Source organism: Dioscorea cayenensis, chromosome 15, assembly GCF_009730915.1.
Source record: "Dioscorea cayenensis subsp. rotundata cultivar TDr96_F1 chromosome 15, TDr96_F1_v2_PseudoChromosome.rev07_lg8_w22 25.fasta, whole genome shotgun sequence".
Lineage (NCBI taxonomy): Eukaryota > Viridiplantae > Streptophyta > Magnoliopsida > Dioscoreales > Dioscoreaceae > Dioscorea > Dioscorea cayenensis.
In genome coordinates this window covers 15,534,882-15,547,056 of record NC_052485.1, presented here as the reverse complement: position 1 = coordinate 15,547,056, position 12,175 = coordinate 15,534,882, and the positions used below count along the sequence as shown (strand labels likewise).

Below are 12,175 nucleotides of genomic sequence, written 5' to 3'. Positions count from 1 at the left end.
GGGTACCCCATCTTTATCGATTGCCTTACCTTCTCCTTTACTTGTGCCTTCTATCTTGTTGTTTTTATTTTTGTTATTTCATATTTTGTCACACTTATCACTATTCATCTTCTACACTAGTTAAGAAACAACTTAAGTGTCTTTATTCTCTACTCTGTATGGATACGATACCCACTCATCTGGGATTATTACTTTGACACCCGTGAACTTGCAGTTTACACGCATGTACGGACATGTCAAGTTTTGGAGCCGTTGCTGGGGAGTAGGTGTTTAGAGATACTTTGCACTTTGTTTTCATAGCTATTCATTTATTCATTCTATTTCATATTTTCTTATTCTATCATCGTTCTAATTTTTTTTTCTTTCTTTTTTGGGTGCAGCTCCAGGTTATGACCCGAGGGAACCCCTCCATACTGATTGAAGGAGATCCCGAGCTTGAACGTACAATTAGAAGAAAAAGAAAAGAACCTGTACAAGAATAGTCTAATCTAGCTGATTTGGAAGTAGAAGAATCTGAAAACATGGTAGAACAGAATGAGCAGCAGTGGACATTATCCGATTATGCCAGATCTTCAGTATTAGGGACACAATCGAGCATTGTGCATCCTCCGATTACAGCTCAAAACATCAAGCTGAAGCAGACATTCATCCATATGTTGCAGCAATCTACACAGTTCAATGGTTTGGCCGATGAGGATCCAAACAGTCATATAGAGAAGTTTCTCAAGGTGTGTGATATGCTGAAGATAAATGGGGTAACGGATGATGCCATCAAGTTGAGAGCCTTCCCATTTTCCTTGAAAGGGAGAGCGAAGTAGTGGCTACACTCATTACCTAGAGCATTAATTACCACATGGGAGGAGATGGTAGAAGCTTTTCTTGGCAGTTATTTCCCTCCCGAAAAATCTGCAAAGCTTAGGAATGAGATCTCATCATTTGTACAATTGGAATTGGAGTCTCTATTTGAGATGTGGGAAAGGTTCAAGGATCTCCTGAGAAAGTGCCCGCAACACGGATTCCCGGAGTGGATGATTATTCAGACCATTTACAACGATCTAAATCCGAGTACAAAGCAACTCTTGGATGTGACAACAGGAGGTACCTTATGTAGCAAGACCCCTGGTAAGGCTCGTCAATTAATTGATGAAATGGGGTTAAACAACTACCAAGGGAATGCTAGGGAGAAGAAAAAGGTGGCCAGTCTCCATGAGATAGATGCAGTGACTTCGTTGCCAGCACAAGTGGAATCATTGAGTAAGAAGTTAGATCTTCTAACATCGAATAGAGTAGCGTCCATGATTACTTGCACCGGGTGTGGTGGAGGACATGCTTCCTCCGATTGCCTGATATCTATTGGTGATGCATCTTAGGTTGAGAATGTCGATTTTGTAGGTAATGGCATGAGGACTCAACGGAACCCATACAACAACACCTACAATCCGGGTTGGAAGAATCATCCCAATTTCTCGTGGAGTAACCAAGGTCCACAAAAGGCCATGGGGCCACCGGATTTCCAACAACAAGGCCCAAATGTGGAAAACAGAGTTTCAGGTTTGGAGACCCGAATGACCGATTTGGAGAAGGCCTTGACTAGGTTTGTGCAATTGTGAAATACAAGGTTTGAATCAGTTTAGGCTAAACTTTGCAACCATACCGTCTCCTTACATAATCTTGAAAATCAAGTGGGACAGATTGCTCAGTCTTAGAGAGCATGTGAAGGCAATCACTTTGAGAAGTAGTCGTGAGGTCGACGTTAGGCTTCTGAGTGAGAAGCCAAATGAACACGCACCCAAGGTTATAGAGGTTGAAGAGGGAACAAGCATAGAGAAGGACGTGCCTCCCCCCCTTTCAAGCCAAGGATCCCTTATCCCTCTAGATTGAAGAATGACCAAGGGGATAAACAAAAGAAGAAGTTCCTGAGTTTTTTAAAGCAACTCCACATCAATATTCATTTTGTTGAGGCATTGGCCCAAATGCCTAAGTATGCAAAATTCTTGAAAGACTTGTTGACCAACAAGAGGAAGTTAAAAGAGAGTGCTTCAGTGATCTTAGATGTGTCTTGCTCGGCGGTTTTGCAAAAGAACATGCCGAACAAGAAGAAAGACCTAGGAAGCTTTATCATTCCCTATAATATTTGCAATCTAGGTGAAGAAATGGCATTGGCGGACTCAGTGGCTAGTATCAACGTCATGCCATACACCTTCTTTCAAAAGCTAGGCTTGGGCGAGCCTAAGCCTACTCAGATGACTTTACAATTGGCGGATCGAATGGTGAGACATCCGAAGGGTATCATTGAAGATGTGCTTGTCAAGATGGACAAGTATATATTTCTTATAGACTTCGTAGTGATAGACGTCGATGAGGATGTAGATGTACCCTTGATACTTGGGAGGCCGTTTTTGCGGACTTCTAAGGCATTGATTGACATTGACGGTGGAGAGCTAACTTTGAGAGTTGGAGATGACAACCTCACATACCACATTGCTGAAGCCATGCGGCATTCTCTTGATTTCGATGATACTTTGTATTTTCTAGATGCTAATGATGAGATTGTTGATGAGTACATGCAGGAAATGTTCAATCCGGATCCATACGAAGGCTTGTTCAACCAAGAGGAGGACAATGAAGAAGAAATAATGCTTGGTTCGACGGAAGAAGTACCATTGACCACGGGGATCTTGAAGAAGGTGTTCCGGAAATTGAAGAAGGCTAGGAGACACCAATGGAAACGCTCCAAGGATGTTGGAGACTTGCGTGAACCAAACAAACTGGGTGAATCATTGTTAGGCAGTCCCAAGCCCGACAATTCACCCTCTACCCTCAAGAGATTTTGCTCATCATGTTTCCAAGCCATGGGTAAGAGGGAAACTTTCATCTATGAGCCCCATGACATAAGACAAGGTACGCCAAGCTAAGTGACGTTAAAAAAGCGCTTTTTGGGAGGCAACCGAGGTGTTTACTATTTTCTTAATTTGGTAGTTTAGTGTTGCTTGAATAAATTGTTGAGTGTTGGTGTCATGATGTTTTATATTTCTGCTGTGATTTTATCGTTGGTTTTCAAATTCATCGTGTGTTTTCATGTGAGTTTGGCGAAGTTTTGGTCGTTTGAGCTATTTCTCATGTTTTTCACTGGTATAAATTGCATATTAGGGCAGGATCTGAGTGTGTAAGCATGTTCAAAAATTTTCTGCAGAGCCTGCAGAATTTTCTAAGGCATCCAGTGAAAATCCACGGGTGTGTGGAATCAACACACGCCCGTAGTTTTGTATTGTGAGCTCATCCAGAGAAGGCACAGGGGTGTGGACTCACCCCTGTGAATGACCATGCAATCCTCGCACGCCCGTGTGTAATTTCCTCATGGGCGTGTGAAGTCCTGCGGAGATTAGCAAATTTTCCCGAAAGCACACAGGGGCGTGGACTCACCCCTGTGGGTGACCTTGTGAAAATCGCACGGGCGTGGGTAATTTACGCACGCCCGTGTGAATCTCTGCGGTGAAGCTCTCTCCATCCTGAGAAGTCACAGGGGCGTGTGCTTGCCCCTTTGAGTTGGGCTTGTGAATACCCACGCCCGTGCGAAATTTTCACACAGGCGTGAGGAACAGTTAGCAATTTTTCACGGATGTTCAGAGCAGCCACAAGGGCGTGCGGCTGCACATGTAGGTCGGGTGCACAAGCGTGAATATTTTTCACACACCCATGTATTTGCCTTTAGAAATAGTGAGTGTTTTCCCGAGAGCACATAGGGGTATGTACCTGCCCTTGTGAAGCTTTCTTGTGGAGATACACGGGCGTGTGTAATTTCCACACGCCCATGCGGATGTACAGAACTCCAAGAGGCGCGAGTCCTTTTAAAAGTATTATATTTCCTCTTTACCCTAAAATCCTCCAGTTGTGTGAGAGCACCTCTACATTGTTTCCCGACTTCATATCGCCAATTTGGAAGGATTTTGCTTTGTTTTCCAGCCGTTTTCAAAGCTTTCTCATCTCAACTCGACGGTAAGCCCTATCTTTGATTTCTTTCATAAATTCATGATTTTCATCGATGAAACTAGTCAATAATGCTTCGTTTCTTCAATTAGAATGATTATTTATATTTAGAACAAAGTAAAATCATTTTAATGGTGCATTTGTGGAGTTTAAAGCATGGTCGTGAGTTTGTTCATGACCTGTGGATCCACACGGGCGTGCGGAAATTCCGCACGACCGTGAGGATTTCTGCAACTATGTTTAATTAACTAGTTTGATCAATTCTCTTTCAATTTTTGTAGACTATGGCACCCAGGTCAAAGAAGCAAGCTGATAAGCATCCGCGAGAGTCGTCTCCTGAGTCCGATAGCTTGAGATTCACTATCCCTGAGCATCAGGCTCATTTTGAGCGTTTGTCGAGACTTTGGTTTTGACAGACTCAGTTCTTTGACATGAGTATATTGAGAGATTTGCCGTAGCGGGATGAGTTTGCTGATGAGGTCAAGGATCTCATTTCAGTGGGTGGTTGGAGGTAGTTATTGTCGATTAGAGAGCCGGCCATCCGGCAGCTTACACGGGTTTATGCTCTAGTTCTACCAGTCCCAAAGATAGCCGAGAAGGAGGGTGATGATGCCGAGGCTTCCCAGCCTGCCTCCAAGACTCAGTCAGCACCTATGGAGACTGAGACACCTCTGGTGACAGAGGACCCAACCCCCGTGTGCATGTTTTCACCATCCCGAGCACAGGATTGCTTTGAGAGGCTCGCGAGTGTTGTGGGGGTGATACGGACAGAGGTAGCAGAGGCCCGAGCAGAGATTGCCAATATTAGGGTTGCGCAAGCTGTACAATATATGGAGTTCATGGCATATTTGGACACATTACAGCAGATCTTAGAGTGAGACGTCAGCTCGTCATTTGTCCTGCGGCCGAGGAATCCTTAGGCCACCTCAGTTTCTCCGGTACCTCCATCCCCTATTCCGGAACCAGATGACCCACCATGTGCTTCATCACCAACAGCAGCAGCAGTAGAGCCAGAGCGCGACATCGACATTTAATTATATTTTCCTCGTCTTTTATTTCCGCATTTTATTTTGGACTTGTATACTCAGAAAGAACTTTCCTTCTGAGTTTATTTTCGTTTTGTATCTCGAGTTGTATTCATTGTCTTATCTTTTATATACTTTAGTTATTTTTGTTTTTTATTAAGCTTCACTAAACCCCCTCATGTATGTGTGCAGATGGTCTTGTCATCATGGGAATTGAGACTTTGTCATGGGCACGGCCAAGGTGTCTCGGCACTTGGCCGTGTGAGCTTCACAACCCGTTAGAACAACGCTCCCAAGGACTTAGCTCCATCAAATGCAACACTAGGAGTCAGGGTAGTACTGTTTTGATTGCTTCTCCCACATCTGAATCCAATTGATTTACATTAGGAATGAGCTTGCATGTGTACATTGGGGACAATGTACAACTTAAGTGTGGGGGGAGTTTCATAGTCCACGCATCTCTTTTATACTAGTTTTAATTGATATACATGCTCACATAGCATATGGAGCTTCACCTTAGTTGCATTGATTATATTGTTGAGTTTAGGAGAATTTTTAACATTGAATGTTTTCATGCTCTTGGTTTTGCTTGAATTTCTAGGAATTTTTGCCCGATTGACACTTGTTGCACTACTCACTCTTTGAACTCCTTTGGAAACTCACGTTTGATGTACAAGGGACTAGTTTTAGTTGTTTCTTGTGTTAATTCAGAAAAAAAAATGAAAAAAATGAAAAAATGAAAAGAAAGAACAAAATAGTTTTGTTGTTTAGTTGTGCTTGTTGGGTGGAAAGAGCTACCACCTATGATGTATGAAGCTACTACTCTCATAAGTCAGATACTAGTTATGCCCTAATGAGAGAAAGAGCTATCTCATGGGATGTGTGGAAGCTACCACTCCGGTAGAAAGAGCTACCACATTGAAAGTGTGAAAACCACCTTAGCTGCCACTTTGGAAAGGGCTACCTTAGAGGATGTGTGAAGCTACTATCCTTTTTTAATTTTTGTGACCTTTTGTAGATAAATAAGTCCCTTATACATATAACTTTGAGGAGTATACTTTGGGTTGACTTGAGTGAGTTCACACACTTACATGATTTTGAGTTTTTGTCCTTTTTGATTCAAGTTTTTAGCTAGAGCATTGATTTTTCTTATTTAATGTTGAAATTTCCCGTACTTGTAGAATGCACTTTTTGTATGATTTGGTGAACCTAAGGCGAAGAACTTCCAATATTTCCTTCGTCTATGCTTTAATGTTATAACTTTTGCTTGAGAACATGCAAAAGCTTAAGTGTGGGGTAGTTTGTTAAGTGCTTCTGCGATAATAATGTGAAGCATTCTTTCCTTGTGTTGAGCATTACTTTTCTCAGGTTTTAATGAAAATATGTGTGTATTTATGTTACTTTCATGCAGGTAGGGTTGTGAGGCCGAATATGAGAGAAAGAAGCCAATGTGGATCGTAATGCACTAATTTGGAGGAAATCTTGCTAAGATTCAAACGCGAAGACATAGGTTGGGGTTCCAGATATAGGAATGTGTGCCAACCTCCTCGTATTCGAGTGAGCACAACTATTTGGAGGGGCACAAGGGCAGCCACATTCAAGCATTTTGACTTGTGCATATAGAACAAGATCTCCACCAACATGTCCATTATTGAAGAAGCAAAGCGATCCACGATGTAAATGTGTGCCCTTTTGCTTTACCTCAATGAAAGCATAGATTGGAGAGTATTTCGTGCAGGTACGGTAGTAGGGTACTATAGCAAAACTGTAGCAAGAATACTGTACTAGCCCTGTTTACAGCTGGCCTATAAAACAAGAAAACAGAGAATCCACATCGGTGTGTTGAAATTTCGGACGCCCGTGTGAAAAATCCACAAGGGCACCCACACGGGCGTGTGAAATCCTGATTCCAGCCCTTTAAAAGTGGATTTCAGCACCGATTTCAGGATTCTTTTCTCCATCTTTTCTCCAACTTGAGAGAGGGTGGTGGCTAGGGTTTTGAGAGGTATTGGCAAGGGCTTTGGAGAGGTTCTACGGCTCTAACATCGCGCGCCGTTTGGAAGAAAGTTAGTGGGAGAGCTTTCGTCGGCACAGATCTGGCGAGGTGTATTCTAGGCTGGACAAAGGGCCCCTTGCGACGAATAGGGGACTCTCCACGAGACATCGCCATGACTTATGAGGGGTTTTCTATGGATGCCTTGTTTTTACATTCCATTTTATTGATTGTATCTAGCTCCATGGAGAGCTAAACCCCTAGATGGTATTTTGGTATTTGTGAACCCTAGGATGTATTCGTTTTATTGAAACTCTTTATTATGATTTCAATTAATTGATTTTTATTGTGAGTTCTAATCATGGAGACTTGATTGCATGAATGCTCCCCTAGAGTGACACTAGGGTTGAGAGTTCTTCTTTGCAACTCTTGTGAGTGAGTGACACACCATGAGAGTTAGACAAAGCTAGATTGGAGAGGGTTGATGGTGAGTCGAGAGGTAGCGGAGCGTCCCCTTTACCCTCAAGTGTGATCTATCGTACCACCATATTTTAACAGGTCTTTGCGGCCATAGTAGAGTGAATGGGCTAAGGGATGACCTTCCACTTTGGCTTAGTTGCAAGTGGAACGGAGTGAAGCGTTGAAGTGATTTTAGCATCTAGTACTTAATTTTGGCTAGGGATCTTTCACCTGGACCAAAGGATTATGTCTATACATTAGAATAGGGTTTATCACTTGGAATCCCTAGAGCTGATTGCAATTCCATGCGAGTGCAAGGTTGAGAGGTTATTCAATCTCTCCTCGAGGACATGGTTGACCTTAAATTTGGGATCATGTAATGAAGAATTTCCACGACTTATTGTTGCATCGATTAGGAAGTATAATAGAGGGTTCTTACACTTGAAACGATTATCCTAGGCGGATCAATATCTGGGAACCCCATCTTTATCTATTGCCTTACCTTTTCCTTTACTTGTGCCTTCTATATTGTTGTTTTTATTTTTGTTAATTCATATTTTGTCACACTTATCACTATTCATCTTCTACACTAGTTAAGAAACAACTTAAGTGTCTTTATTCCCTACTCTCAGTGGATACGATACCAACTCATCTGGGACTATTACTTCGACACCCGTGCACTTGCGGTTTACACGCATATACGGACGTGTCACTTTCCTTATAAATCCTAGCATTCTCATATGCTTTCATCCTCCATTCATCTAACTCATTAAGATGTAGCATTCTTTGTTCCCCCGACTTGTGCAAGTACAAATTCATGGCCTTGATTGCCCAATATGCTCTATGCTCTAACTCCGCAGGCACTTGACAGGATTTTCCATAAACCAAATTATAGGGAGTGGTCCCTATTGGTGTTTTGTATGATGTTCGATGAGCCCAAAGTGTGTCGTCTAACCATTTCGACCAGTCCCGCTTTCCTTGTTCCACAGACTTGGTTAAAATCCTCTTGAGTTCTGTATTTTTGACTTCCACTTGTCCACTCATTTGTGGGTGATAGGGGGTGGCAAGACGATGCTGCACCCCATAACGATTCAATACTTTCTAGAGTTATGAATTGCAAAAATGAGTCCCTCGATCGCTTATGATGATTCATGGGGTTCCAAACCAGGCAAACAACCTCTTCAGAAATTTTACTACCGCTCTAGCATCATAGGTTGGAAGGGCTTGAGCTTCCACCCATTTAGAAACATAATCAACTACCACTAAGATATATTGATTACCATTAGACTTCGAAAATGGTCCCATGAAATCAATTACCCACACATGTAACACCTCACAAAATTGCATCGGACTTTGAGGCATCTTATCTCTTCACGATAAGTTTCCAGCCCTCTGACAACTATCACATCGAAGAACAAACTGATGGGTGTCCTGGAATAAAGTCGGCCAATAAAACCCGGAGGCTATAACTTTCTCAGTGATCCAGCTCAAAGCATAGTGCCCCCAACGAAACCCGAATGACAATGTGTAATAATGCTACAACCCTCCTCCCTAGATACACATCGTCGAACCACATGGTCGGCACAAATATGGAACAAGTAAGTGTCATCCCAAAAGTAGTTTTTTAAATAACTGAAAAACTTTTTCTTCTGCTAAAAACTGAGGCCTTGCTTTAGTACCTTTCCCGACAAATAGTTTGCAAAATCCGCAAACCATGGAGTACCCTCCGACTTTGATTCCTATATTACATACAAATGTTCTTCTGGTAAAAAATCATTGATCTCCTTGCTTACCGGTTCTTGCCCTTCACACCCATCTAATCTTGAAAGTTGATGTGCAACCACATTTTCAATTCCCCTCTTGTCTTTTATTTCCATATCAAAAATGATCAAAACTTGTCAAATGCGAACACCACCGCTAATAATTCCTTTTTGGTAGTTGTATAATTCTCCTAAGCACTTGTGAGAGTCTTGCTAGCAAAATAAACTAGACGGAATTGATTATCTTTCCTTTGTCCCAAAACTGCTCCCATAGCGTAATCACTTGCATCACACATGAGCTAAAAGGGTCTATTCCAATCTGGTATTGTCGGAATTGGTGCTTGCACTAATGTTTCCTTCAACAAATTGAATGCACGTAGGCAATCATCCCCAAAGTCAAAAAGAGCATCTTTTTCTAAGAGTTTAGTCAATGGTTGCGTGATCTTCGAGAAGTCCTTGATAAACCTTCTGTAAAACCCTGCGTGGCCCAAGAAACTGCGGACCCCTTTCACATTTGTAGGTGGAGGAAGCTTTAAAATCACCTCAATCTTTGTCGTATCCACCTCCAATCCTGCTTAGGAAATCTTATGTCCAAGGACAAGGCCTTCTTGGACCATGAAGTGACACTTCTCCCAATTGAGGATGAGGTTCGTTTCTTCACATCTTACTAGAACTCTCTCCAAATTCTTTAAATATTTGTCCAAAGAGTCCCCAAATACCAAAAAAATCATCAATGAATACCTCCATAATATCTTCCAGCAGATCATCAAAAATGGATGTCATACAACATTTGAATGTGGCTGGTGCATTACACAACCCAAAAGGCATTCATCTGTAAGCAAACGTACTGTAAGGACAAGTAAATGTGGTCTTCTCCTGATCTTCTGGAGCTATAGGGATTTGAAAGTATAACGACATGCCATCAAGGAAACAATAAAATTGATGCCCCGGTAAACATTCCAACATCTGATCTATAAATAGCAAAGGGAAATGATCTTTTTGAGTGGCATTATTTAATCTTCTATAATCGATGCAAACTCGCCACCCTGTAACTTTGCTGGTCAGAATCAACTCATTCTTTTCATTCATCACAACTGCCATCCCCCCTTTTTAGGAGCTTCACTACTTTTACTTTGACAACTTCGTTCATGTTTGGATTTAGTCTTCGCTGTGGTTGGATTACAAATTTGTAGTCATCTTCCATTAAGCTTTTATGGGTGCAAAAGGACGGATTTATGCCCTTGATGTCTGAAATCTTCCACGCAATAGCTGACTTATGCTTTTTCAACATGCTAACAAGCTTATCCTTTTGCTCCACAGACAAGTTCGAAAGCTATATTCACCGAAAGTTTAGATTCTTTCATCAAGAAGGCATACTCTAAGTGTGCTGGCGAGGTCTTAAGCTCTAGGGTTGGAGGTTCATCAATTGATGGACGCAACCTGCTCTCCTTTAACCTGTCAATTTCATCAAACTTGTTTGTTTCCTACTCGAATTGATTATTCCCTTCTTCCACTTGTGAATGTATTTCTGTATGATCTTCAACGACTATCGATGTATTCAATCCACAAATCTTCCCTACCAATAACGACACACCCACAAAGAAAAGTTCTTGCATTTTTTCGTGATAAGACAAGTTAAACTGATCAAGGACTTTCTCCAAACTTTCTTCTAAGTGATCGCTCATCGATGCCAATACAGATCTTTCAAACTGATCTAGCACAATATTTAGGTTGCAATCTCGCTCTTGAATTTTGGCAATGTACTCTTCAACTGATTCTTCCACAAAATGTTGAATAGTATCTAGCTCTTACATGAAGTAGCATGGTGTGTCCAGTATTGCAAACACTTGAACTTTCTGCTTCACATTTTCAACCATTCCCGTGATAGTATCGAGTAACTCGGTCATGTCAATCATTTTTTTTATATAATCAAGGAAAAAGAAGATAGATCAGAATGATGATAGAAGAGAAGATGTGAAATAGAATGAATAAATTAAAAGCTAAGAAAACAACATGCAAAGTATCTCTAAACGCCTACTCCCTGGCAACGGCACCAAAAACTTGACAACGCCCCTTGCGTATGTCCTGCAAGTGCACAGGTTTGTCGAAGTAATAAAATCCCAGGTGAGTGGGTATCGTATCCACAGGGAGTATGGAGTAAAAAATACTTAAATTGTTTCTTAACTAGAGAAGTATGAATAGTGATTTGTGTGACAAAATGTAATACAAACAAAAGTAAGAGAGACAAGAGAGAGAGAGAGAGAGAGAGAGAGCAAGTAAATGAGAGATAAGGCAATCTATATAAATGGGGTACTAGGATATTGATCCGCCTAGGAGAATCATTTCAAGTGCAAAATACCCTCTAATATGCTTCCTAACTAATGTATTAATGAGTCGTGGAGATCCCTTAATACATGGTCCCAAATCTAAGGTCAACCATGCCTAACCCTATACATGTCCCGGAAGAGAAATTGAACAATCTCTCAACCTCACACTCGTATAGAATTGCAATGAGTTCTACGGATTCCAAGTGATAAATCATCTTCCTATATTTAGACTTAACCCCATGGTCCAGGAGAAAAGTCCCTAGTCACAATTAAGCCATAGATGCTAAAATCACTTCAACACTTCACTCCATTACACTCCCAACTAAGCCCCAGCGGAAGGTCATCACTTAGCCCATTCACTCTACTATAACAGCAAAGAACTCGAGGAATTGGAGGTAGAATAAATCACACAGGGTGGAAAGGGGACGCTCCGCTATCTCTCGACTCACCCTCCCAACCTTCTCCAATCTACCTTTGTCTAACTCTCGTGGTGTGTAACTCACTCACATGGGTTACCAACAAGAACTCTCAACCCTAGTGTCACTCTAAGGGAGTATTCATACAATCAATGCACTCAAGATTGGAACTCAATAAAAACATCAATTAATGGAAGCATAACAAAAA

The 12,175-nt window shown here is 41.6% G+C and overlaps 1 non-coding gene across 1 annotated transcript; it reads right to left on the bottom strand.

Moving 5' to 3' along the window:
- Positions 1-911: 911 nt before the first annotated feature.
- LOC120278235 lies at positions 912-1,018 on the bottom strand. Its single transcript, XR_005541577.1, has one exon. It is a non-coding gene; the product is annotated as a small nucleolar RNA R71 (small nucleolar RNA).
- Positions 1,019-12,175: the final 11,157 nt, after the last annotated feature.